This window comes from Lepidochelys kempii, chromosome 2 (assembly GCF_965140265.1).
Source record: "Lepidochelys kempii isolate rLepKem1 chromosome 2, rLepKem1.hap2, whole genome shotgun sequence".
Classification (NCBI taxonomy): Eukaryota; Metazoa; Chordata; order Testudines; family Cheloniidae; genus Lepidochelys; species Lepidochelys kempii.
In genome coordinates, this window is record NC_133257.1 from 85,945,923 (window position 1) to 85,973,545 (window position 27,623).

Sequence of the window (27,623 nt, forward strand, 5' to 3'; positions counted from 1 at the left end):
CCCAAAGTCATTCTTTATGAATAACCTTATAAACTGTACTAGGTTTGGTCATCTCCATCTGTGCATAGTTTTTCTATTAGTGACAAGACACCAATTCATCTCAGTATTTCTGTTTAAGCATCTGAATATTATCTAATAACAGTAACTGTGTTATATAAATGACTCTGCTCTCCTTCCATTCAAGGGTATTTTTAAGACTTTAAATTGCGTTCTGATTATTTAACAGAAAAGCCCTTATCTGCTCTCTACACCAATAAAATAGAAAAATAGCAGGCAGTGGCAGAATGTATTCATGTAATTTCTTCTGAACATAAAGTTACCATATTTACATGAAAGAGAAACCTGGGTCCTTTCAGCCACTTACTGGAAACAGCTGTTGTAGCGCTTGAAGCATTTAAAGGTGACATATTTTAAACAACAGCTTTTAGAAATATTCTAAAAGCAAGTTGAAAGCAGGATTCTTGAATATGATGAGTGCAGAATTAGGGTATGTCTACACTATGAAATTAGGTCGAATTTATAGAAGTTGGCTTTTTAGAAATCGTTTTCATATAGTCGATTGTGTGTGTCCCTACACAAAATGCTCTAAGTGCATTAACTCGGCAGAGTGCTTCCACAGTACCGAGGCTAGCGTCGACTTCCGGAGTGTTGCACTGTGGGTAGCTATCCCACAGTTCCCGCAGTCTCCGCTGCTCATTGGAATTCTGGGTTGAGATCCCAATGCTTGATGGGGCAAAAACATTGTCGCGGGTGGTTCTGGGTACATGTCATCAGGCCCTCCCTCCGGCCCTCCCTCTGTGAAAGCAATGGCAGACAATTGTTTCGCGCCTTTTTTCCTGAGTTACCTGTGCAGACGCCATACCACGGCAACCATGGAGCCCGCTCAGCTCACTGTCACCGTACGTCTCCTGGGTGCTGACAGACACGGTACTGCATTGCTACACAGCAGCAGCAACCCATTGCCTTGTAGCAGCAGACAGTACAACAGGCCTGAAAACCATCCTCATCATGTCCGAGGTCCTCCTGTCAACCTCGGTAAGGTCGGTCCGGAGCGCCTCGGCAGATATGGGTGCAGGGACTACATTAGGAGTGACTCGACCAGGTCATTCTCTTTAGTCCTGCAGGCAGCCCTATTGTACCATCTTCTGCCGGGCAGACACGGGATGTTGATGGCTAGCAGTCCTATTGCACTGACTGCTGCCAACCAAAGATGTGCAAGACCAATGGAGTGGATCAAAACAAGAAATAGACCAGATTTGTTTTGAATTCATTTGCTCCCCCCCATCCCCCCCCGTGAAGTCCTGCCTGAAATACCAGAGGGAGGGATAGCTTAATGGGTTTAGCACTGGCCTGCTAAACCCAGGGTTTTGAGTTCAATCCTTGACCGGGCCATTCTGTGTGACAGTTGTTTTTGTTTCTCCTTGATGTAAAGCCACCCCCTTTGTTGGTTTTAATTCCCTGTAAACCAACCCTGTAAGCCATGTCGTCAGTCGCCCCTCCCTCCATCAAAGCAACGGCAGACAATCATTCCGTGCCTTTTTTCCGTGCAGATGCCATACCACGGCAAGCATGGAGCCCGCTCAGCTCACTTTGGCAATTAGGAGCACATTAAACACCATGCGCATTATCCAGCAGTATATGCAGCACCAGAATCTGGCAAAGCGAAACCGGGCGAGTAGGCGACGCCAGCGCGGTGACGAGAGTGATGAGGACATGGACACAGACTTCTCTCAAAGCACGGTCCATGGCAATGCAGGCGTCATGGTGCTAATGGGGCAGGTTCATGCCATGGAACGCCGATTCTGGGCCTGGGAAACAAGCACAGACTGGTGGGACCTCATAGTGTTGCAGGTCTGGGAGGATTCCCAGTGGCTGCGAAACTTTCGCATGCCTAAGGGCACTTTCATGGAACTTTGTGACTTGCTTTCCCCTGCCCTGAAGCGCATGAATACCAAGATGAGAGCAGCCCTCACAGTTGAGAAGCAAGTGGCAATAGCCCTGTGGAAGCTTGCAACGCCAGACAGCTACTGGTCAGTCGGGAATCAATTTGGAGTGGGCAAATCTACTGTGGGGGCTGCTGTGATACAAGTAGCCCACGCAATCAAAGATCTGCTGATATCAAGGGTAGTGACCCTGGGAAATGAGCAGGTCATAGTGGATGGCTTTGCTGCAATGGATTCCCTAACTTTGGTGGGGCCATCGACAGAACCCATATCCCTATCTTGGCACCGGAGCACCAAGCCGCCGAGTACATAAACCGCAAGGGGTACTTTTCAATAGTGCTGTAAGCACTGGTGGATCACAAGGGATGTTTCACCAACATCAACGTGGGATGGCCAGGAAAGGTATATGATGCTCGCATCTTCAGGAACTCTGGTCTGTTTCAAAAGCTGCAGGAAGGGACTTTCTTCCCAGACCAGAAAATAACCATTGGGGATGTTGAAATGCCTATAGTTATGCTTGGGGACCCAGCCTACCCCTTAATGCCATGGCTCATGAAGCCATACACAGGCAGCCTGGACAGTAGTCAGGAGCTGTTCAACTACAGGCTGACCAAATGCAGAATGGTGGTAGAATGTGCATTTGGACAAAAAAAACGCGCTGGCGCAGTTTACGGACTCTGTTAGACCTCAGCGAAACCAATATTCCCACTGTTATTACTGCTTGCTGTGCGCTCCACAATATCTGTGAGAGTACGGGGGAGACGTTTATGGCGGGGTGGGAGGTGGAAGCAAATCGCCTGGCTGCTGGTTATGTGCAGCCAGACACCACGGCGGTTAAAAGAGCACAGGAGGGCGTGGTGCACATCAGAGAAGCTTTGAAAACCAGTTTCATGACTGGCCAGACTACTGGGTGAAAGTTCTGTTTGTTCCTCCTTGATGAAACCCCCCGTCGCCCTTGGTTCACTCTACTTCCCTGTAAGCTAAGCACCCTCTCCTCCTCCCTTCGAGCACCGCTTGCAGAGGCAATAAAGTCATTGTTGCTTCACATTCATGCATTCTTTATTCATTCATCACACAAATAGGAGGATAACTGCCAACGTAGCCCGGGAGGGGTGGTGGAGGAGAGAAGCACCGGGAGGGGTGGTGGAGGAGGGAAGGACAAGGCCACACAGCACTTTAAAAGTTTAAAACTTTAAAACTTATTGAATGCCAGCCTTCTGTTGCTTGGGCAATATTCTGGGGTGGAGTGGCTGGGTACCCGGAGGCCCCCCCCACCGCATTCTTGGGTTTCTGGGTGTGGAGGCTATGGAACTTGGGGAGGAGGGCAGTTGGTTACACAGGGGCTGTAGCGGCAGTCTGTGCTCCACCTGCCTTTCCTGCAGCTCAGCCATACGCTGGAGCCTATTAGTTTGATCCTCCAGCAGCCTCTTCATTGAATCCTGCCTCCCCTCATCATGCTGCTGCCACCTTTCAGCTTCAGCCCTCTCTTCAGCCCGCCACTTACTCTCTTCAGCCCGCCACCTCTCCTCCCGGTCATTTTGTGCTTTCCTGCACTCTGAGATTGTCTGCCTCCTCGCATTCGTCTGTGCTCTGTCAGTGTGGGAGGACAGCATGAGCTCAGAGAACATTTCATCACAAGTGCGTTTTTTTCACCTTCTAATCTTCACCAGCCTCTGGGAAAGAGAAGATCCTGTGATCCTTGAAACACATGCGGCTGGTGGAGAAAAAAAAGGGACAGTGGTATTTAAAAAGACACATTTTATAGAACAATGGGTACACTCTTTCACGGTAAACCTTGCTGTTAACATTACATACATAGCACTTGTGCTTTTGTTCCAAGGTCGCATTTTGCCTCCCCCCACCACGTGGCTAGCCCCTCTCCCCTCCCCATGGCTAACAGCGGGGAACATTTCTGTTCAGCCACAGGCAAACAGCCCAGCAGGAACGGGCACCTCTGAATGTCCCCTTAAGAAAAGTACCCTATTTCAACCAGGTGACCATGAATTATATCACTCTCCTGAGGACAACACAGAGAGATAAAGAACGGATGTTGTTTGAATGACAACAAACATACACTGCAATGCTTTGTTCTACATGATTCCCGAGTACTTGCTACTGGCCTGGTTTGGTAAAGTGTCCTACCATGGTGGATGGAATAAGGCTGCCCTCCCCAGAAACCTTTTGCAAAGGCTTTGGGAGTACATCCAGGAGAGCCGCAAATGCCAGGGCAAATTAATCATTAAACATGCTTGCTTTTAAACCATGTATACTATTTTAAAAGGTACACTCACCAGAGGTCCCTTCTCCACCTGGCAGGTCCAGGAGGCAGCCTTGGGTGGATTCGGGGGGTTCTAGCTCCAGGTCCAGGGTGAGAAACAGTTCCTGGCTGTTGTGAAAACCGGTTTCTCCGCTTGCTTGGTGTGAACTATCTACAACTTCTTCATCATCATCATCATCTTCCTCGTCCCCAAAACCTGATTCCGTGTTGCCTCCATCTCCATTGAAGGAGTCAAACAACACGGCTGGGATAGTGTGACTGAACCCCCTAAAATAGCATGCATCTCATCATAGAGGCGGCACGTTTGGGGCTTTGACCCGGAGCGGCCATTTGCCTCTCTGGTTTTCTGGTAGGCTTGCCTCAGCTCCTTAAGTTTCACGCGGCACTGATTCGGGTCCCTGTTATGGCCTCTGTCTTTCATGCCCTGGGAGATTTTGACAAAGGTTTTGGCATTTCGAAAATTGGAATGGAGTTCTGATAGCACGGATTCCTCTGCCCATACAGCGATCAGATTCCGTGCCTTCCATTTGGTCCATGCAGGAGCTCTTTTGCGATTCTGGGACTCCATCATGGTCACCTCTGCTGATGCGCTCTGCACTCACCTGCAGCTTGCCATGCTGGCCAAACAGGAAATTGAAATTCAAAAGTTTGCGGGCCTTTTCCTGTCTACCTGGCCAGTGCATCTGAGAGTGCTGTCCAGAGCGGTCACAATGGAGCACTCTGGGATAGCTCCCGGAGGCCAATACCGACGAATTGCGTCCACAGTACCCGAAATTCGACCCAGCAAGGCCGATTTCAGCGCTAGTCCCCTTGTCGGGGGTGCAGTAAGGAAATCGATTTTAAGAGCCCTTTAAGTCGAAAAAAAGGGGTTCGTCGTGTGGACTGGTGCAGGGTTAAATCGTTTTAACGCTGCTAAATTCAACCTCAACTCCTAGTGTAGACCAGGGCTTAGCGAGAACTGCTCAGCTGCCTAATCCTCTTTGCACAAAGTGGCACAAAAGGTCCTATGAATCTTAAAGCAGCAGGCATTGTTGCACTACACAATTTCAAATATGTGAAGAGACAGAATTGAAGAGAAAGAGACAGAGAGAACAAAAGCAACAAAAATATTCCTCTTCAATTTTCTCCTTTGATCTGAATATATTTCCCTGTTATTTTTATAGTCTATGTCTCCCGGGTACAGGCCACCAATCTAACACTCAGAAGAGTTTGTGCTAATCTAGACAGGAGAGAGAGAGAGAGAGAGAGAGAGAAAAGAACTGATGAGCAGTAACTGAGAGCAGGAGACACACATTTTGTCTTTTTCACAGCTGGGGACAGCAGAGTGGGTTAAAAGAAATCTAGAAGATGCCTTGCAGTGCTCAGCTAGCTAACAAATAACAAAAAGAAATGCACCAAAACATGGGGAAAACACAGATTCAGTGAAAGAATCCCATAAATTTACAATTCCAAACACTACTGTCTATATCATCCATAACAGACTCAAAGTCCAAATCCTAGTTGATATCGATCAGTATAGTTGATTGACACCAGCTGAGGATTGGCTCTTACAATTATATGAATACGGTACTTCTGAAATCTTGCAATAATGGTATTTCAAAATGGAATCTATGCAATGTAGAAGGCATATTAAAATGTTTTTCTCTATTTATTCTTTTTGCATTTGAACCATATTTATACAGCATCTCATAAGAAGAAAAGATTAAAGACGACTCCTTTGGTCCTCAGCTAATTGGTCCCAACTATAGTACATTTTATGCCACCTCATGCTGTAATTGGTTGCAAATCAGTCATTCTATATTAAATAAAGTATATCCAAAATGGAGTCATTTCTTTTGCAGTGCTACATTACACTATTATTCTCTAAGAAATTCTTGTTAAGATTCAGATTTATCTACTTATCATTCAGTTTTGAAAGATAAGCTGTTAAATAAGAACAGGGTGCAGTCTTCAACATTTTTCATGGACAGTAGCAAAAACATCTCCTTTTCTGTCTTCATTTTTCTTTTTAAGTTTCTACAGGCTTGAAAAATAGTTATGCACCATAAATATTTCTGTATGAGTCATTCACCTAAGTGAACAGCTGCCTGCTAGTTAGCCAAATGTTCTTCATTTTAAATCATACAGTTAAATGAACATCCCGCAACAGGCAGTAGAATGAAGTAGAGGAGCTTTTCTGCACACTTGAAATGGAGCAGACTTGCCATTAGTAGTAAACAGTAGAGGTCAGTAAACTGACCCAGTTCCCAGTGGCTATTACAAACAATCCTGAGGTTACAGGCTGAAAGACGCACAGTAATTCATAGTTCGGTAGGTGGTGAGACTGAACATGACAAATAAAACTGGCTCATGCAGGTGATACTGTTTTTGGTTAAATATGTGCACTGATACAACTTTAAGGATAACACCGGCTATGTCTACACAGCAAAGAAAAACTCATGGCTGGCCCATGCCAGCTGACTCAGACTTGCAGGGCTTGGGCTGAGTGGTTGTTTCATTGCTGTGTAGACTTCTGGGCTTCGGTTGGAGCCCAACCTCTGGAAATCTCCCACTGTACAGGGTGCTAGAGCTTGGGCAGCAGTCCGAGCCCAGAAGTCTACACAGCAATGGAACAGCCCTGCAGTTCAAGCCCCATGACCCCAAGTGGGCGGGCTCAGGTCAGCTGTGGGCTTTTCTTTGCTGTGTAGACATAGCCGCTGTTGTCCTTTGTTCTGATAACAATTATTTCATTATTGTCACATGAACAGTTAGATTAAAAAGTTGTTAGGAAAGATAAATCCAGTTAGGTTTATTTGAAAACAGATGGCCTTTTTATGTAAGGCTAATGATTTATATTGTTCATGAAATCTGATGTCAGGACCAACAACATGTGCTTTTCTTGAAGAAAAAAAGAATGCCTTCAGTGGATTTGAATGGGAATTTTGTTCAATGTAATAAAAAATATATTATATAGACTTGAGTTTCAAGCTAAAGTTAAGTGGTAGCCATTCCTAGAGGATACATTTAAAACAACAAAATCGCTGATCCATTCCCCCGCTAAGTGGCATGAGATGTGCCTGCCGGCTTTCTCTTCTTTCTCCTCCACTTACACTATATTGAACCTTTTGCTAGGCATTGTCATGATATCTCTGGCATGAAAGTGGATAATACTTTATGTGGATGACATTTGCATGGTCACAGGGTTAGCTGCACCTCTGCCCCCTTTTTGATCTCTCTGAGTGCATCCACCCAGTGTCAGGCCTCATGCCTTTACTTCTCCTGGGGTAGAATTCTGCAATTCCCCAACTTTAATGGGATGCCTACACTAGAAGCTAGGGTTATGACTCCCCATTTGAGGAGACATACTCACACTAGCTCTCATCGAGCTAGCATGATAAAAATAGTAGTGCAGTCAAAGTAGCACGGGCAACGGCGAGAGGGGCTAGCTGCCTGAATACTTACCCATGGGTTCCAGATGGGTTTGTACTTGCGGCTGCTAGCCCCTCCCAGTGCACACCACTGCCCATGCTACTGTGGCCACACTACTATTTTTAGCGGGCTAGCTAGAGCAACCATGATTGTGAGCTGGGAATCACACCCCCAGTTCCAAGTGAAAACACACCTTTACACCGAGCCTTGCACTACAGAACCCTGTGTATCAAATGGGCTTACCCAACATGTCTAGCTGAGTTTGGGCACCTGTGGTCCTTCCTTCTATGAGTCTGTTGCCAGTGGTTAACACAGTGACCAAGCAGTCTTCTTGAAACCAGAGCAGTGATCCAAGAACCTTTTAATGCCAACTAGCAAGAGGGTTACAGGAATATCCAGATTCTGGTATGGATATTTTTGATCACCAAAAATGTTGTGTGAAGAGATGCTGGAACAATTTGTATAGTGGGGGTGCTCAGAACCATTGAATCAAACTGTAAACCCCATATATGATGGAAACCACTTCAAGCCAGGGGGTGCTACAGCACCCCCCCGCAACCCTAGTTCCAGCACCTATGGTCATGCGAGGTCCCAAATGAAAGCTGGTGTCACACTGGTTATAATTATTATTGTGAAATTTATGTACAGATACTACATAGGGAGTTATCTATATATACACTGAAAATATGTTCTGCGAGTCCGAATCAAGGTACTACTCACCAGCAGAGGTGAAAAACAGGTTTTCTGTCAGACAACAGATGTTTATTCACCTATCTCTTTGTGGGGATGTAAGCATTGTACGCTAACACAATGGATACCCATTTGCATACAAAGGCAAATGTTAACAAAGATATGGAATCAAGGGGAAAGGGGCACACAGGAAAAAACATGCCACAAGAGATCATCCTGTCTATGAGTAAAGACAGTGAAGTTCAGGGGTATTTCTGGAAAGCGAAGATGACAACTTGTCATCCTGCATCTAGGAAGTAAATGGACAATGCATTTACATTCATGAAAACAGGGTCCCAGACAACGTTGGTTGAAAATGCTAAAAAGGACTTTGGGTGAGAAGTTTCTTTTGACAGGAGGTTCACCTGTTACTTAAGTTTAGTCTCTAGAAAGCATATTATGATTTTGTTTTATATGTAAGCATTTGTTTCCAACATCCTTACTCACTATTTCCTGAATCTCTAGTCTTGGACGATAAACTTATTCTTGTTTTCACTATAAATATATCTCAGTGCTGTGGTGTTAAGCAAAGTGCTGGTCCTGAATTGAATCTTAGAAGCTGATGTGTATACTGTCCATTTGGGGACAACAAACCTCATAATTCTTTGAGTGTTCAGCAGATTAAGGGGCTGAACACTGCAGGGAACACCCTGAGACCTTGGCGGTTGGTGTGTGCCTATTGCTACCTTTATAGAGACACCAAGGTCTGGAGGAGGTCTAGAAGGTAGCGCTTGTGTTGGAGAGGTTGCTGGATTCAGGGAGCTGATCCCCAGTAAGGTCAGCCAAGGCTGTTTCATGCTAAGAACAGGTAATAGTGAGGTGACACACAACCCTGTGTATCCTAGGGAGTGTGACAAAAATATAGATTAATTTCAACAGTAGGAACAAAGAAAAAAATATTTTAAAACATCAAGCATGTCTATCTTACCCAAAGGGTTATACGGTCCTTTAACGGTAGCCTAAGCAGGTTGAGCTTCTTCTAACACTCCAGTGGGTGCCTGTGTCAGCCTGGACAGCTTCCCAATCTCTGGGGAGAGGGAGTGGGAGTCCTTCTACCCCAACCAGAATGCCTTTATTCTTGTCAGTTCCTGAGCTTTTGGCCTTTTGGACCAAGGCAGTGTGGTAAGACAGCTGGAGCTCGGAGGTAATATCTTCACAGCTAATAGTCAGGCACTGTCTCTTACAGCAACTCTTAAGTGTGCACCAAGAAGTGACTTATCTGGAGCCACTGTTTCCTTCCTGCCTGCTTTTTCCTTCTAGCACACTATTAAACTAAACCAACAGTAAACATCCTAAATACCTAGTCAATATATAGTATTCTAAATTATTACAGTGCTGCTCCACATCTATGGCAGACAAATCCTTCTTTGTGTACCTAAACAAATGGATTTCGACCTCACCTCTCAGAATTCCTGTTAGATATCTTGGTGTTTTTCTAGTCTGCTCTTCTGCCTTTGAATTATACACAGTAAAACTGTAATATGCAATTTTTATTTCACACACTATCAGAGCCATTAAATAGAGAGTTTCAGCTACCTCTAAATTTGACAAAGCTATTTAAACTTATAAACTTTCCATTATTACAGATGGATCTTCTTACTCATTATAATCACTATCCTATCCAGAGCGCCAAATGAGGATTATATTGCTGCCATTACCCTCCTCTGGAAGTGTAAATTACATTACTAGCTACTTCTTCTGCTGGAAAAAAAACGGCTTTCACTTCTATGAAAAGTACCACATGGTAGTTTAATTTCTATCACCATATATAACAGGCAAGGTTAATAATAATTTACATTTACAGGATACTTTTCATTGAAGGATTTCACAACAGTTTAAAAATGTTGAATTCCACAACATCTCTTTCAAATAGAGAATATAGAATTGGAGGTTTTTACTCCCCTATCTCATGGGGTGATTTCCATTTAACAACAACACTGAATTCCGGCATGACAGGTGGCAGTTTAAGGCTCCAGGATTGTATGAAAGCTAGTTTTCAGATTAGCAAATTGAAAAGTGAGAGTTTTAGGCTGCGATTGTCAAAGGAAGGCACCTTTGAAAGTCAGTAGGATTTGGGCACCTCACTCCCTTTCACTCCTCTTACAAAGTCACAACAGACCACAATGATATTTAAGCACCTAAAGATGCAGAAAGACTGATTTAAATGGTAACTTCCTTGGGTGCTTTCATAAATCCTATCTGCATCTTTAGGCATCTAAATATCCCTGTAAATATGGACCAATATGAATCAGTGGTAGTGTTGGGATAGAACCCTGGAGGCCTGACTTTAAGTCCTCTGCTTAAATTACTGGACTTCTGGGTTTTTCAATAAAAATCAAGCAGACTGAATTAACATAGAAAAATATATTCCCCTGTTGTCTTCTTCTCAGAACCTTTACTGCTATCAGTACTTCTACGTTTCAGTTGATAAACAAATTACAGTATTGACAGAGGTGAGAGATACCACACTTGGAAGCATTCTGATCTGATTTAATTAGGTTTCTAATCCTCTTTCTAATCCTAATGCACATTTTTTGTTCCATAAACTGGGAGGTGTATTTAAGCCATTCACAATTTATTGGGTCTATAATATTACTAAGATAGCAGTCTCCACTGAAAGTTATTCATAGAATAAATCACTGTCAAATGGGGATAGACCAAAGTGAAGGGCTTTAAACGTGAACTTGTCAACAGCATTTGCAATATTTTAATTTTTTTTAAACCAGTCTTCAATAAAGAAAGATTATCAGGTTGGCCACTTTTTTGTACCTGGTTTTGCAAAGATACAATATTCTGGTAATCATTTATATTTGTAATGTTGTTTTATATGTGACGATTAGAACAGTTGTTAGGAAATATTCTACATTATTTTAGAATAGTCACTGATATTCCTTCACTTTCTTCCATAAATCACCACCAGCCCAGAGCCATCTTTTTTCTGATGAGCTGAACCTCTGGCAGTAGTTTTTTTCATTTCCTTTATCAGTGCTTCAATCGTTGAGTCTTGGAGTTACAAACAATTAAACACTTCTGCTTTACTGATGGTTCATAAATTCAGTGGTCTATCTACATACCCACTTCCACAATACATTGAAATCTGGCCAAAAGGCAGCACAAGATTAAATCAATCAGAATGTTTTTCACTTTTGGAGCTTGATTTTCAAAGGAGCTGAGTTTCACAGCTCTCACTGACTTCAATTTGAATTGTGGGTTCTGGGCACCTATGAAAAAATAAAAATCAAGGTCATACTGGCTTTTCCACCCCTTAATGAGATGTGCATGACTACTCAAAGCTTCCGTTTCATGAAAGGAAATAACAGGAATGGATGGGCAAGAGACTTCTTGATCCAGTCTGTACTGCCACTCAGAATTAATCATTTTAAGGAACCTGGTTTGTAATACAGTCTTTTCATTCTTCCGTTTACAAAAATTGATAATATACTACAATGAATTTTGTCTCATCATGAAACAAGACACCATAAACTGAAACAGTATTTAGTACAATAATTCAGGTGCAGTATGAACAAAGAATTCATAGGACACAATTTGTTATTAAAACCTGCAGGTACCATCTGTTCATTCGAAAAATAAACTGCATCATTCACCTGATATGTCTCTCATCCTTGACAATACCCCTAATTCAACCGCAAGCCTCATGATTTTATAAGGGATATTTGTACTCCACCTTTTAAATACCCAAATTCCATTTCATTACCACGGGCTGTTGCAGGGGCTCCTACGTGAAAAGCTGACTCTTCCTATGTCAGGTCTTCTCCTGAAGTCAAGTGCGCATCTAATCAGCTTTCCACTTCCTGTTCTAGCTATAGCACACGCAAAGTGCTAATTAGACAAGCACGTCAAGAGCAGACCTGGTACAGGAATACCTGGGGAGAGTCCTCAGTGGTATCAGGTAAGGATTAAGTACTCAAGTTTTATTTGATTATGAAAAAGGGATTGATCTGGGCTAAAGAAGAGAGAGAGAGAGAGATAGAGAGAGAGAGAGAAGGTATTAGAAAAGAGAATGAAGAAAATGAGAGGGGGATGGAGAGAGGATTCCCGCAAGACATGATGGCTGGGGGGGGGGTGTTACTCCTGTGGGATTCTACACCAAAAACCTAAAAATTCTGCAAGAAAAAATTAAAAATTCTACAAAATTCTCCAAATTTTATTTATCAAAATAACATACAGTCTAATCACACCAGTTTCAATTATTTTGGTAATTTATTTCAAAATACCTGTCAGCAAATATGTCTGAAGCAATACAGACAAAAAAGATTCAGGAAATGTTTTTTTGACAAATAGATTCCTTACCAGGCACATTAATACAGAACTCTGAGTAATAATTCATTTAAACTACAATACAGAAATGTATTTCCTGTACCCCTCAGAAGCAGTGCAAAGGCTTGGGAGGAGCTGATGAAGGGGGAAGGAACCTGGGAATAAACCTGGAGGATTGTTGGGTGTGGGTGGGAGAAGTATGGAACAAATGTTTTTGGAGAGGGGGCATTGTTAGGGAGTTGGGAAGCCTCCCCCATGTAGACCCTAGCTGGCCCCTAGTCTCTCCCATTCAGTCAGGCACATCTGCCCCTGTACCCAAACATCCCTGCACCACCTTTCCCCTGTGTCCCTGCACCTCCACTGAGTCACCCCCTGCTCATCATCTCCATGTGGCCCTGTACCCCCATTCCTATTCAGCCCTTACCCCAGTCTGTCCCCCACACTATCTCTTCTGAACCCCAATCTGTGTGATCCCCCAGCAGCTCGTGTGCCCACTCTGCCTATCCCCCATCCATATCCCGTATCTCCTAACCTGGACCAGTGGGCAGGACGCTATGAGGAACAGAGCCGGCTAATGGCTGCTACTGCTGGTGAGCCAACTGCTCCGTGATCTGACACCACAGCAGCCCCTGGTGGGCAAAAGTTGTAACTGCAGCGCCTCTCCAGGGGAATGTATTTTCTGCGGAGAAAAAAAGAATCTGCAGGGGACATGAATTCTGTACGTGCGCAGTGGCACAGAATTCCCCCAGGAACAGGGTGTAGTAAAGTATCAAAAGTGACTGAAAGTGATCGTGTTTATTTTTCAACCCCAAAAGTCAATCTGATTAATTCTTAGGATGGATTTAAAGTCCTGTCACAACCATGCAAAATAACGGGTGTAGTATTGAGAAGGAGGGAGATTTTCTGGCCAATGGGAAGCAAAGCAGGCTAGGATAAAGTCCCACATCATATATGCTCCTCATAATCCTCTGACTGGACAAATGATAAACACAAGATGAAGCACCTTATCCCCTTGCTGTCAGTTCCTGACACTTCCCTCAGGTTGGGTAGTTCCTGTCAGGAGACTGGACTGCAGATAGCAAAAGAACTGGAATGGAATCTCAGAGATACAGGCCCAGCACCCAAGATGAGGCAAGCAGGCATTATGAGGCCATTGGCTTATTGGGAAGCGGATGTTCTGACACTCACATTGTGCCGGATTCAGAGCTCACTGAAGATAATGAAAATACTTAAATCGGCTTTCGATCAGGCCCATTTTGTATGTGGAGTGTGGCTATAGAGTTGTGATGGTCTCACTCCCTTTGGAGGAAGAAGAGAGTGGGAGCAGCAGCTGGAAGGAAAGTGGGACACCAGAAACTGTGATTCAAGGTGATTCTGTAGAAAGGACACAAAGATAACTAGATCTGTCCTCTTTATCTTCAGGAAAGGAGTCCCAAACTGAATCTAAGTCACCTTGAACTTCTGTGTACAAGTTACTTAGAGAGACATGCAGCCCAAAACAAATAAATCAGTCAAGAGATTTGAAAATAAATCCTTGCCGGTGTGAAATGAAGGTTTATTTTTAGTTCCAGACTGGGATATAAAACGGAGAAGATACTATAATATAATGTTGCAATGCTATAGGTAAAATTAAGACAGTCATGCAGTACATTTTACTGAGGTCTGAATTTCAGTCAAAAGTCTGCACATAGTTGTTTGCTTATCTGACCTAATTTACAGATGACTATATAGTGTTCTGTGTGCACAAAGCCACAGAAATGCACACGGACTTTCAATCTGAAAATCAAACTTGAACGTGCAATAAATTACAAAAATAAAGTTAAAAGTTCATAAAGTTGTAGACATTTGCTTTAAATTTCATCATTACATTTGTGTTTCAGTTTCCTAATACCTAAATCACTTTTTAAAATGGAATTTACGATTTTATTTTCAATGAGACTCGGCTCCTAAGTACTGAAGTCATTTAAATAGTCATTGGGCCAAAGAGAAAGATAGATACTGACTCAATAATCCTGTGGTCAGAGCACTTGAAAAGGGGATTTTGGATTCTAAATAATTTAGTAGATTTAGAAAATGTTACCCTGTATCAACAATCTTTTTTGCATTACTTTTTTTTTTATCTCTGCATGTAATGATTGTTTTTGCTTGTTCCCAAATGCTATATGAGCAAAGACATAGAAGATGAAAAAGGCCAATTAGTGGTGGTCATTTAGTCAATCTATCTACTGGTGCAGGTTTTGACCTACTGTACACTTTATAGTATATTGTCCAGTCTAGTGTTTGATGAGAAACAAGGGGACTTCAGCCATTTCTTACAGCAGATTATTCCACAGTCTAATAAATTTCAATATCAAGAAGATTCTTTTGATATTCAGCCTAAATTTTCCCTGTATTAGTGCCACCATATTATTCTTTACAATTCCCTCTCCCCTATCTTATTCCATCCTAAATAGTTCAGCACTTGTTATTTATGAAGTTCAGAAGTCCCAAACCCATGAATAATATAAACAGCTTGTCACTGAGTCTTATAAATGAAAAAACAAAACAAAAATAAAAACAAAAAAACCCTGTGTCAGAGCAGAAATATCTAGTACCTTTCAAATGCCACATTTGGCTGTGCCTTGCCAAATTGTCCTCATGACCTGTTTAAACCCTAAGAATTCTTCCTCAGATTGGCAGGATTCAGTACGAGTATAAGAAGGCTGTAATATTAAGACTTCATTGACAGCCATGTTGGCCCTGAGGCTGTTACAGCTGTACACACATTACTTACTCTCTATTGAAATCAATATCAATATGCTATTATTAGTGATGCACAAATGTGAACTGAAAATATCTGAAAATGATCAGTATTTGAGTGAAGTTCTTCAAAGTAAATTCCTATTAAATTCCTAGCTTTAATATTTCTGCATAGATTTTGTGCTAAATGCATATACCTGCCAAATATCAGGCAGATGCTTAAAAAAAAAAAGAAGAGGCACAAGTAGAAGAAAAATCTTGTTCAGCCCACGAGAACAAAGATCTCACACAAACACCCATGCCTGGGAGCAGATTCTTTTCTCTCCACCCCCACCTATTGATACAGGTGGTGCAATCATAGGCTTATATCTAATATCGACCGTCACTGTGACATCTGAAACCCAGGATGACCTCTTAAAATAATTATATTGGGGATAACCGCCTGGAATGAAAAGTGTTCAAGAGCTGATCTCCCAGTGTTCTGTTCTTTTAATGCTAAAACTGCATTGACCAAACGTGTTTCACAAAAGACACGAGGCAGAGATTCAGGAATAATTCACAGGAACTTTGTCGCAGCAAAGAAGATTTAGAAAAAAAATTCAGAAGACTGAGTAAGATTTGATATTTAATGTCACCATACTATTTCAGACATGACAAACCCGTAGAAAAAACACAGAAATGGAGCTTGTTTTTGGCTTAATTGGCTTGTGAGTTGCTTGTTGGTTAGTTTTTGGCTTGTAGCTTGTTGCTTCTTTCTTTTGATCGGCTCCCAGCAAGCGGGAGCAAGGGGGGGCAAGCAGGGAGAAGGAGGGGGGACAGTCAGAGGTGCACAGTGGGCCCACCGCAGTCCCAGACTGCACGCCGGGGGGATCTAGTCACATAAAGTGTTGGGGTTCTTAGGGATTGGCTTGTTTTGGCCTTGTTTTGAAATGTGACTAGCTTGATTTTTGCCTTATTGTGAAAGTCGGGGTGCTTATTTACCTCGTGAAAGTTGGCAACTGTGTACTATTTTTGACTCTACTAAAATAGGTGAAGTAGCCTTAAATTTTACACTCTAACATTACTCGAGATGCTAGATAGCTGAAGAAAACCACTCCAAATCTATGAGCAAGTGTTCATGAACAGCAATTTCTAGGGCTATCTGAAAACAACGGCTACAATGTAAAATCATGACAGCGTTGAGCTGTAATTTTGTGATCACTACTACTGATTGGCTATGAATTGTTCACACAGCTAATTCATGTGAACCCATCCTGTAATGTTTGTAACTCTTTCCTCCCTGATTGATTGTTTCAACCACCTGTTATGTCTTGTATTTTAGATTGTAAGCTCTTTGGGGCACGGACTGTCATTTATTGTATGTTCATACAGTATGAACTTCAATGGGAGCCCAGCCTTGTTGAGAGCTTTAGGCACCACTGCAATCTAAATTAGAAATAATTTTAACAATGACAGACACCACAGTGACTAGAAATATAGCCTTCTCCTTAGAAACTCTGGAATATGGCCAGAAGCACATGATTAAATTGTCCTTTCTTGTTTTGAGGTTTTGGGTTTTATTGGGAGTTTTGAGGAATGTATCACTGAATGCAAAAAATGTATGTTTTAGATTATTCAGAACATCACATTTTGCAAACTTAATCCCAGGTGAAAGCAAATAATACTGTATCACCTAGTACATTCAAAGTATTGGCAGCTACTTCATTAAAATACATTGCTGTAGTTTTCAGTGCATGGATTTTCCACAGGATTTAAAGAATGAAAGTGAAAAATCCATTATAAGTACATAGAAACACACAATATGATTTATGAACCTGTTCCCAAGAATCTGGAAGAACAACAATAAAGTGAAGGGAGGAGAGGGAAAGAGGAAGTTCTAGGATAAATTGAGGTCACCATCATACCTGTCAATCGAGAAGAGAGCAAGGGAGCAGTTTGCCAGAGAACGCAGCACATACAGTAACAAGCAAGCTTGCGAGTCACATCAGGAAAAAACATGAGTCATTCATAAGGGTTTCATATCTCCCTTCATTATAGATATGTGATGTGACATTAAATGATTAGAAAGATCAGATTGTCAGCTTTCATCAGCAGACACTTAAATAGGTCAATCAGAAGGAGCTTTTGAAGTAATCATGTTGTAAATGAGATGGGGCGAGTCTGATATAAATAAATAAATAAAATTACTGGTGCGATGGGAGAGAAGAGGAGGGAAAGTCCTTCGTCACAAATCCTCTCTGGACAAGGTCTGAGGATTAACACTTTCAGCAGACAAGAAAAATCTCTTCAAGAGAGAGACGGCAGCAGAGGGATACAGATGAGCACAAGAATAAGAAGAGTCTGGAGCTCCTTAGTTCTACTTGTGACCCCCATTGACCACTTGCGGCTTTCAGGTCTGTCACTGAGTTTCCTTGTGTCTTCGGGCAACTCACTTAAGCCAACATTTTCAAAAGTGTCCACTAATGTTATGCGCCTCAATTTTTGGTTCGCAATTTATGAAACCCAGAGCCTCCTGTGGGAACTGAGAGTGGATACTTTTGACAATTTGGCCTTAACCTCTATTGATTCTCTTATTTTTGCCTTCTTTAAAACTGAGATACTAACACTTCAAGTGGTTTTATGAGGATCAACTAGTTACAGTTGTGAAGCACCTTAAAGAGGGAAAATACTATTCAAAAAGCTAAAACACTGGTATGGATAGTCTGTAAGGCAAATTTAGTTGGGATAGAAAGGAAAAACCTAATAGAAATCATTGGCATGGGATATCAGGCATGACTATAATTGCCCTATCATTTAATTTCATCCTTCAAGTAGAATCCCTTTATAAATTCTCTTTCTTTATTTATCAGATATTGTGTTTCATGTTTTATGATTTGTTAATTAAACCTACTGCGTTCAACAAGGCTACTCACATACCTAAAAGTTATGTGTTTAAATTCTTTGGTGTGTTGCTGCATCAGGGCCTAACAGAGCATAACCCTCCCTAAAATGTCCTTCAATTATATTTATTTGAATGAGCAAATACTTGTGCTTAGTCCTACTATTTATAAACAGTATAATCCATGTGGCTTCCTATCAGCACTTTCAAATGAATCATTCATGCATTCAGGAATTTGGTTTTTTTCTGCAATTGGTGTCTGCCCATGTTTTTAATTAGGCTGTACTGTTTGGTCTCATTCTTGCACACATTTTAGGGTGCTTATAAACTTTATTTCTAATGATTAAACAAACCATCAGGAACACTATTCTCCTTGAAATATTCATTTTGATGAAATGTCATTCCATCTCAATGCTCATGGCTCTAATTAAATACTTTTTTGAAGGAACTGCAATATTTTTGTTTACCTACGATGCTTACTGTAGCTGCATCCGCTCTCGATATTAAAAGATGATCAAACGGTCACCACAGCTGCATTTCTGGTTCCATTCTTCCCTGGAATGGAAACTTTAAATTAACTGAAACGAATTGCATTTAGCCATAACCACCACTTTGGCAATTTCCCTTCCACACAAAAAGAAAATTCAGGTAGCATGTACTATTTAAATCCTGTATGCTCATTTCACTCTTTCCAAAAGATGTCTAGACCAGTGGTTCCCAAACGTGTTCCGCCGCTTGTGCAGGGAAAGCCCCTGACAGGCCAGGCCAGTTTGTTTACCTGCCGCGTCCGCAGGTTCGGCCGATCGTGGCTCCCAGTGGCCGCAGTTCGCTGCTCCAGGCCAAATGGAGCTGCTGGAAGTGGTGCGGGCCGAGGGACATATTGGTAGGTAAACAAACTGGCCCGGCCCGCCAGGGGCTTTCCCCGCACAAGCGGCGGAACAAGTTTGGGAACCACTGGTCTAGGGGCATTCCTCAGACAACAGAATAGTAGTTTTAATGAGAGAACTCTATGCAAGACTGCTAATCTCTCTGATAAAAAAAGATAAGCACCTTTATAAAGAGAATGAAAGGATTTTTTTTGTCAAAATCTGAGTAACAGGCTTTTAAATTTGGTCCAAGTGACATGAGAGAGAAAAAATGTGCTATATCACTTACTCATTCCTCTGACAAGGCAGTATTGTTCCCTAAAAAGAATATTCTTGAGTATTTTGCCAAATTCAGTTCTTATAATTGATGTGGATAGTAGGAATTTGGAGATTATTCTAGACCCAAAATAATTTCCAAATATCAGGAACATTTACCCAATATTCAACCTAGATTTTCTTTGCTTATTTTCATCCCCTCTTAATATCCCTGTGCATCCCAAACAAGTATTCTAACTCCCTAGGATTTATATCCTTCAAATACTGTCAGTCAGTTATCATAAACCACTCTAATCCTATCTATCTGGTGATTATATAGACCTCATCATGGTAGTAGCAGAGTGCCCCACAAACGTGAATATATTTATCTTTACAACCACATGGTGAGGCAGGGAAGTATTATTATCCTCATTTCATATCCAGAGGACTGAAGAAAAAAAAGAGATTAAGTGACTTGCCCAAGGTCACACAGGAAATCAATTGTAAAGCAAGGAATGGAACTAAGGTCTCCTTGACTACAAGATCATCCTTTCTCTCATTAGCCCTCCCATAGTTCTATTTAGTTCTCTCAATGACTAGATCCATTTAATCACTTTTGTTGCTCTTCTCTGAATTCCATCCAACTTCTTGATATCTTTCTGACACTAAGCTGCCCAGGACTAAATACAAGATGCATGTTGGTTTCATGAATACAACATATGGAAAAACACATGCACTGTTACAGTTGCACAAAGCATGGACTCTGTGTACCTTTGCTCTTTTGGCTGTGATTGTGTGGGTTTTGATAATGCTGCATCAAAGCAGTGCTGAGCAGAGCAGACAGTTAAGAGTGGCAGGAGAAAGCAGGGAAACAGCATGGCTTTTAATTTGTATAGCAGGTCTGCTTACCCAAGGCAAGTTTCCTTAAAAAGATCTCCCCCTATCCCCCGCAAAATGTTCACCACATCGTTGAAAAACAATATATAGTGCTTATGATGAATATATAGAAACTAGAAGTTTGACAGAATCTACTGAAAGAGCTTTGCTGAAGGTGAGGTATTCTAGCTTACTTTTATTGTGTGCATCATCACCCACACAAACGGATAGATGAATAATTCCCGCGTGGAAAAGTGGTGCTGACGTATGGTTTTCACACGCATAGATATCACCAACAATTGTCTGGATCAGAATAAAAAAAGAATGCTGTCAACAGCTGAATTTGGAGATATATTAATTTTGAGATAAATAATTCTAATTGAGAGTCATCCGCACCAAGACATGAATAATCGCTTGGCAGTATGGAATGTTCTAGTTTGCCATTCTAATGTATTACCGTTCTAATCTAGAACATCACTGCAATTGTACAACAGTAGTACAAAAGGAGAAATGACTTTAAAAAGGTGTGACAAAGAAGAACATTTTCAACATAGTTTTCAAACTCCTCTTCATAACATACAGGAGTTACTGTCTACAAACAGTTCCTCACACAGCATACTAAAATCAAGTTATGTCCAGTGTTCAGTCAGAAGATGCTTAACCTTATAATCCAAAAGTCAGTTTTGTAACAATACTTGCTCAGTAAACAATCCAACAGATGCAGCATGTGCAAAACTACTTCACAGGCGATTTAGATACTGCTGGACATGAGAGGCAAACAGCTGCTGATCCCCCTCTCCATGAACCAACTCACACTATGCTTATGAAAAAATATGGAATTAAAGAAAATCTTACCCAAATCTTTTCAGAGGGGACACCAAGTGCATCTTAAAGAGAATGAGAAAGTAACAGGAGCAAAATTTTGCTTCTTGATGTACAGATATAGAAATGGATAGAATAGTCCGGAATCACTACACTGTTATTCCAGTTTTATGTCGGGGCACTTCATTGATTTCAAATGAGTGATGCTGATGTAAAACTGGAGTACTGGGGCGGTGAATAAAACCCAGTACTTTTGTGGAGCTCTTGATGGAACTCTGTAATAATTAAATTTTATATATAAAAAAACAAAAAAAATTGGAGCATTACGTAAGAGCTGATGGGTTAACATATTCTAATAGCAACACTATTTCAGGTTGTATATTATGTATGTATTTTAAAGCACTGTCATTTGTACCTAGGCATTTTTATTTTTATAAATCAAAAAGAAATAAAATATTTAGGAGGCAGAGCTGTCTTCTTAATTTCTCCTAATACTAACATTCTACTGTCTGAGTCACCTACTAGGACATGGGGGGAGAGAGGGAGGAAGATATGTGTGGGCATGAGAATGGTTACTTCTTTACTTACTTTGGATTCAGTGTGGGAGGGTTTGGAGTTTTTCCTGCTCTTTTATTGTACCTGTGTTTCTCAGAGCATGCCTATGGACCAATGCTGTTTTGCCAAGAGGTTTAACATTTTGATTGGATTATTCAGTGTATAAGGCTATGATATTAAATTGTACTCCCATCTGTTTTTAGATTTGTGCTGTTCTTTTCTGTTAATTTCCTTTTGACCATTAGGTGTCTTTCACTTTTATTAATGGTTCATTGCATTTGTGTACCCTCCTCGGTCTCTTAAGCGCAAAGATACTATGCTTACCCTTATCACTCTACTTTGAGTGAGTTTACTAATGGGTATCTACTACATATGCATTTTTAATGCTCCTAACACTACAGTACCTAAGCCTCTGTATAAATCTTTTATTCTTATGTGAAACATTGTAGGTCAGAGATTTTACTGATTTCGTGTTAGTTAAACCAATATAACTTTCATGTGTAGACAAGATCTAAATCATTTTCAAAATTAGAGTGGCCCTCAAATGTAGGGAAGGGGGCAGTGACAGAATTTTATCTAGCACATTACCAAGGCTGATTTCTTTTTTTTTCATTTTTTAACTTCCACACTCCTAACCAAGAGTAAAGTAAAATATACAAAACATAATAACACACAGGCTTTCAGTACATCAGATTAAGGCAACCATCTTGTTAGTGGAGGGGGAATGGAGAGAGGTGATGGTGGGCCCCACTGAGGTGGAAAGATACAGACAAGAATAGATTAGAAGGATATCTCAGAGTTGGGTTTTTGAATGATCAAATATCCTTTCCATTCTAAATAATAAAGTTAAATTTATGCAAGGTTAACTTTATCCTGCTTATCTTGCTTCCATCTTGTTCCTTCACGGACTTCACCTATTTTGGTGGCAGCCTGACAGATAATGGTAGAACACCCTCTCTTACATTATCTGGCAGCATGGTCCATGGACAGAACACTGAATTGGAATTCGAGAAACAGTGATTCATTCCTAGCTCTACTACTGACTCACTGTATGACTTTGAGCAAGTCCCTTGTCTTGCCTCAGTTTCCTCATCTTTAATATTGAGATAATAATGCTTACCCAACCATATAAAGTGCTATTATTTCATGTTATTTCTTCTTCTTCTTCTTTATTATTATTGACCTTGCTTGTTCTCCTCCAAACATTTCAATATATAATTTTTTTTATTTCAGAGGTTTTAAGGGGAATATTTGATTGGGAATAAAATTCCATTGCGTATATGTGCTGTCAAATGACCAATGGACCCATCAGAAGCACTGTGCAGAAAAACATTTTAAAATTGCTAAAAAAAAGTATTTTAAAGTGAGCTAAAACTCATGAGTTAAGTTATTTTTGTGATGTATTCTACACATGAAATGGCTAATTAGCCCTCCATAGTTAACAGCCTCCTGCCTGCAGAAGTCTAATTAGCAGATGACAGTATGCTCTGCTATAATGTTTTTCTTTATTTTATTGGTTGAATAAGTTGTCATTCAGTGTCCTGGTAAGAGTGTGTAGGTGGAGTTCTCTGAAAACTGATCCCAGCTGGAATTAGCTTTCATAGCTGTTCACATAGTTGAATCAAGCTCTTAATAATATGCAGCTGATGGTTTTCCAATTCATTTCAGCACTTTTAATAACTTTCCTCAAAACACAACGCTGTAAACCAAAAACATTTAGCAAGCTACAATTTTAAGTACACATCACCGCAGGGAGGCTCTCCCAAGCCAGTTGTCTCCCAAAACTTAAATTCAAATACCCATCCATTGTCTAGCAAGGCAGAGACAATAGAGGATCATTAAAGTTAATGAGAAGACATTGAATCTGAAAAGAACACCCCAGTCTTGGAAAACTGAAAAAGGAGGGAGTTTCCCCTCCTCAGAATGGCCATGAGTCATAAGAAAGAAAGAAAGAAAGAAAGAAAGAAAGAAAGAAAGAAAGAAAGAAAGAAAGAAAGAAAGAAAGAAAGAAAGAAAGAAAGAAAGAAAGAAAGAAAGAAAGAAAGAAAGAAAGAAAGAAAGAAAGAAAGAAAGAAAGAAAGAAAGAAAATCTGTTAAAAAGGCTTGGATCTGGGGCTTTTTAATCCATAAATGGAAGGCCATCATCTAAGCGGGATCACACATATCCCTGGATGCTAACTCACCACCAGCAAAAAAAATTAGAGTTGGGTTTTTTCAAAATGGAAACCCCAAATCTGGACTCATAACACTGTTCTTGGTTCTTTCTCCTTATACCCAAACTCAGAAAAGATTCTAGAAAAGATTCAGATATTGAAGTAAATCTGCATGATAGATTAAATATGCTTGATACTATCACTTTTGTTTTATGAACCAAGAGTGACAGACACAGTGATAGTCGGGTCTTGCTCAGGCCTAGCAGAATAAGACGTCAACGGCTTAGTGCTCAGGCCCCACATGCCAGTACCTCAGAGGAAGATGAAAAGTTACCTTTACTCTGCGTAACTCCTTCTCAATGACTTACTCAAAGGGGATAGAGAGAAAGTCTGCTCCTCTGACAGGTGCCCCTCCCAGTGCCTCAGGTAGGAGGTTAAGAACATCACCTGTAGCTCCCAACAACCTATTTCCCAGGACCCAGCAAACAAAAGATGGAAGGAATGAAAACAAAGGTGGAAGATCAAGACATCGTGGGCGGAGAAGGGATGAAACCAGGGTGGGATACACAGAAATACCAGAGTAGTAGGAAATTAAAACACATGGGAGTAAATATGAAGGAAGGGGCAACACTGGGGAAGAGGAGGTGATGGGGAAAGGAGTAATAGTAGCAGGACAAAAGAAATAGAGACAAGGGTGGATAAGGAATGGGGAAAGAGGTAGAAGTGGCACAAGAGAAAGGGTTGATACACTTCATTAATCTCATTGTCCTAGGAGCAGAACAGGAATTATCAGAAGGGGAAAAGAGATGATCAGTTTAGCGTGATAATGTGGCAAATGATCAAGGGAAATTTGGAAAGTGTAAAACAGATATTATCAGAGATCACAAATTCTGAAGCAAAATCATGAGTAGTTTTAGTTGTCACTGGAAAGGCAAAAGTAAAACAACTGAGGGTTTTGCCAAAACCAAAGCTCACCTGCCCAAGCCCAACTCTTACAAAATTACAGTATTCCATACTGACAATATTCACATACTTTTACTGACAATTTCAAAACAAAAAGGGCCACCTGAAAAACTACTCAGAGCTTGGAAATAACCATTCAAAGGCCATTTGAGATTTATTACAATTCTCTTTCTAGTCAATTTGTATAGCATCTATTATTTTCATTATCAATGGTCTTTCCACTGAATTCAGTGGGTTTTGGATCGGGCCTTCTCTGGAGACAGCTGCCTAACTGGGCGTAGGAGAAGGGTTCATGACCCAAGGAAAGGAAAATTATCCTATAAATCTTGTTTTTCGCCCTCCAGTGCTTGGTGAGTTCTGTGCCTAAGATTAACATAGGCATAAATAAACTCTGATTGCAAAGCAGTAGCTGTGCACTTAGCACAGGAAGATTTTTCAGTTCATCTATCATTTCCTATTTACGGCAGCCCACCATCAATCTTAAAAGGATGCAGGGCTTCAGTCACAGGTGTTTCCTTGGGTTGGGAGGACCCCACTGGGAAGCAGAGAGAGTTCTTGCTTGCTCCTCAGTCTCTCCCCACAACTTGTATAAAGAGTAAGTGTGAGCAAGCTATGCTGAACCTCTCTCCTTGTGAATCCCGGACGGCCAAGAGTTTGCAGCTCACCGATGGCTAGGACTCATTTCATCCCCAAATGTACACAACTGGAAAAGACATCTGAGGTTAGGGCAATATGAGGCACCATAGTACTTTCCTCCCTGGCTTTCATCTCCCAGTTGCTATACCTGATCCTAATGCTTCTAGACTAGGTAGGTGGATCCTGTTAGCATAAATAGGGCAGTTGTTGGTGATGTGTCACATGCTTTGTATCTCACACTACCAGTATTTTATATTTTAAATTGTTCAAATTTTATTCCAAGTGGCTTGAATGTGAGTGCTGTCAGATCTGCGTATAATCCAGCACAGCATTTGTCCCAGTACAGAATATCTTTAGAGACGTACATCCATTATTAGGAACACTATACATCGGGGTAGGAACATCCTGTCAGTCCAACATGGGGAATTTTCTCCATATCCTAACATACAGATATGCCAAATGAAAGATTGCAGTTTCAGTGTTCTGAATCTTCTGTTGCTTAGTACAGTTTATAGCTTTCTGTATAAATCAATGGTCTTGGTACAACTGAGGTGAGGGAAAGCAAAGGTGACTTTAGACCTTTACTCCCTGCCTCTGCTCCCACTCCACGATGCAGGCCATGAGCTCTAAATTGCACCAGATAGTCATGAACCCAACAAGAATATGATACAAACCAAGGATTGCAACAGCACTGTGGCTTTGCTGCCCTCCCCCAACATGCATCCTGTATGGGAGCTGGGATTAGGAGAGGGAGTGACCTACATGTGACTTTGCTGGCTCTAGTCCACTTGGGGATTCCCCAATGCTAAAGAAAACCCCAACCAGACAGTTACACCTGTTTTATGCTGCTAGATTGATACAAAGCAAGAGATTAAGGCTCTGGACTTTTGTGCAGGGTAAGTAGGGTACTGAAAGAACAAAACAATTCAGTTCCAATTTACATAGACTGGAATCATAGTCTTTAAAGACACTTTTTTCTTGCTTTTAGGCTCATGCTGATTTTGCTTGAGTTGCAAACAGCATGGCAAGAAAATAACTCAAACAACATTCTTGGAGAGTCAACTGGCTGCATTCTTATTTATCGCAATAAAAAAAGTCATTTCACTCTCAGAGAAACAAATTGAGATACTCTGGAGAGCAACACTGGAAAATGGAATAAAATAGGAAGAAACTGAGGAAAAAGAAGTGAGGTGCACATTATAAAATCTCCAGTAGCTACCTTCACTTTTCTATAAGTGGTATGTTATGGCCTCATCACACTGGATAGTTTCATAAACACCACACATCACTTGAATTGGCATAGGCAGATAAACAGAAACATCTTTATTCTTATAATATTGCTTGACCGTACTTGTTTGTTTTTTCTTTCCTCTATAGGCAAAAGCAACATTATTTTCTTACGTCACACTTTCTACAGTGTGCTTAAGATTTGCCCATCACAGTAGGCCTGAAAGGGACCTTGAGAGGTCTTCTAGTCCAGTCCCCTGCACTCAAGGCAAGACTAAGTGTTATCTAGACCATCCCTGACAGGTGTTTGTCTAACCTGCTCTTAAAAATCTCCATTGATGGAGATTCCACAACCTCCCTAGGCAATTTATTTCAGTGCTTAACTACCCTGACAGTTAGGAAGTTTTTCCTAATGTCCAACCTAAACCACCCTTGCTGCAATTTAAGCCCATTGCTTTTTGTCCTATCCTCAGAGGTTAAAGAGATCTTTTTTCTCCCTCCTCTTTGTAACAATCATTTATGTACTTGAAAACTTATGTCCCCCCTCGGTCTTCTCTTCTCCAAACTAAACAAAGCCATTTTTTTCCCAATCTTCCCTGTGACAAAGCGCTGTCCTTGCCTCCATGGATCCCGCATTTCCTGGAGGATTTCGCTAGCCTCAGAGACTCACTGTGACCTTCCATGTAACCCTTCTCTCTCTAGAGACAAGGGTCACAGTCTACTGAGCCATTTTCATCATAAGCCAGTGAGGGAGGTGAGGAGGAGTTATCCTTCCTTGCACAGTCTCTGTTGTCTCCCAGTCTCAGTGATTAATCAGGGGGCAAAGGGGGGGTGGGCGTGGGAGCCTGGGCCCACCCTCTACTCCGGGATCCAGCCCACGGACCCTAATAGTATCAGCTATGGTAGCTGACCTTTTAGAAACATGACATGTACAATTCCTTGGGCTACTTCCTCCACAGCAGCCCCCACTTCCTCAAGCTCCACTTCACCCTTACCTCAGGGCCTCCTTCCTTGTGC

At 41.4% G+C, this 27,623-nt stretch overlaps 1 protein-coding gene across 11 annotated transcripts in view; it reads right to left on the bottom strand.

The window, feature by feature from the left end:
• The window catches only part of DLGAP1 (DLG associated protein 1), a 639,595-nt gene that overhangs the window by 306,086 nt on the left and 305,886 nt on the right, over window positions 1–27,623 (bottom strand). The window contains exons 3-4 of one of the 11 annotated variants that reach the window (XM_073331534.1): window positions 20,445–20,553; window positions 18,734–18,808 (exon numbers count right to left, since the gene is read on the bottom strand). The exons of 7 other annotated variants lie outside the window; for them this stretch is intronic. The gene's annotated coding sequence lies outside the window, so the exon portion shown is untranslated. Of the gene's footprint in view, window positions 1–18,720; window positions 18,809–20,444; window positions 20,554–27,623 lie in introns of all 11 variants that reach the window. 3 more of the 11 variants (XM_073331535.1, XM_073331532.1, XM_073331533.1) reach the window with 3 other exon arrangements.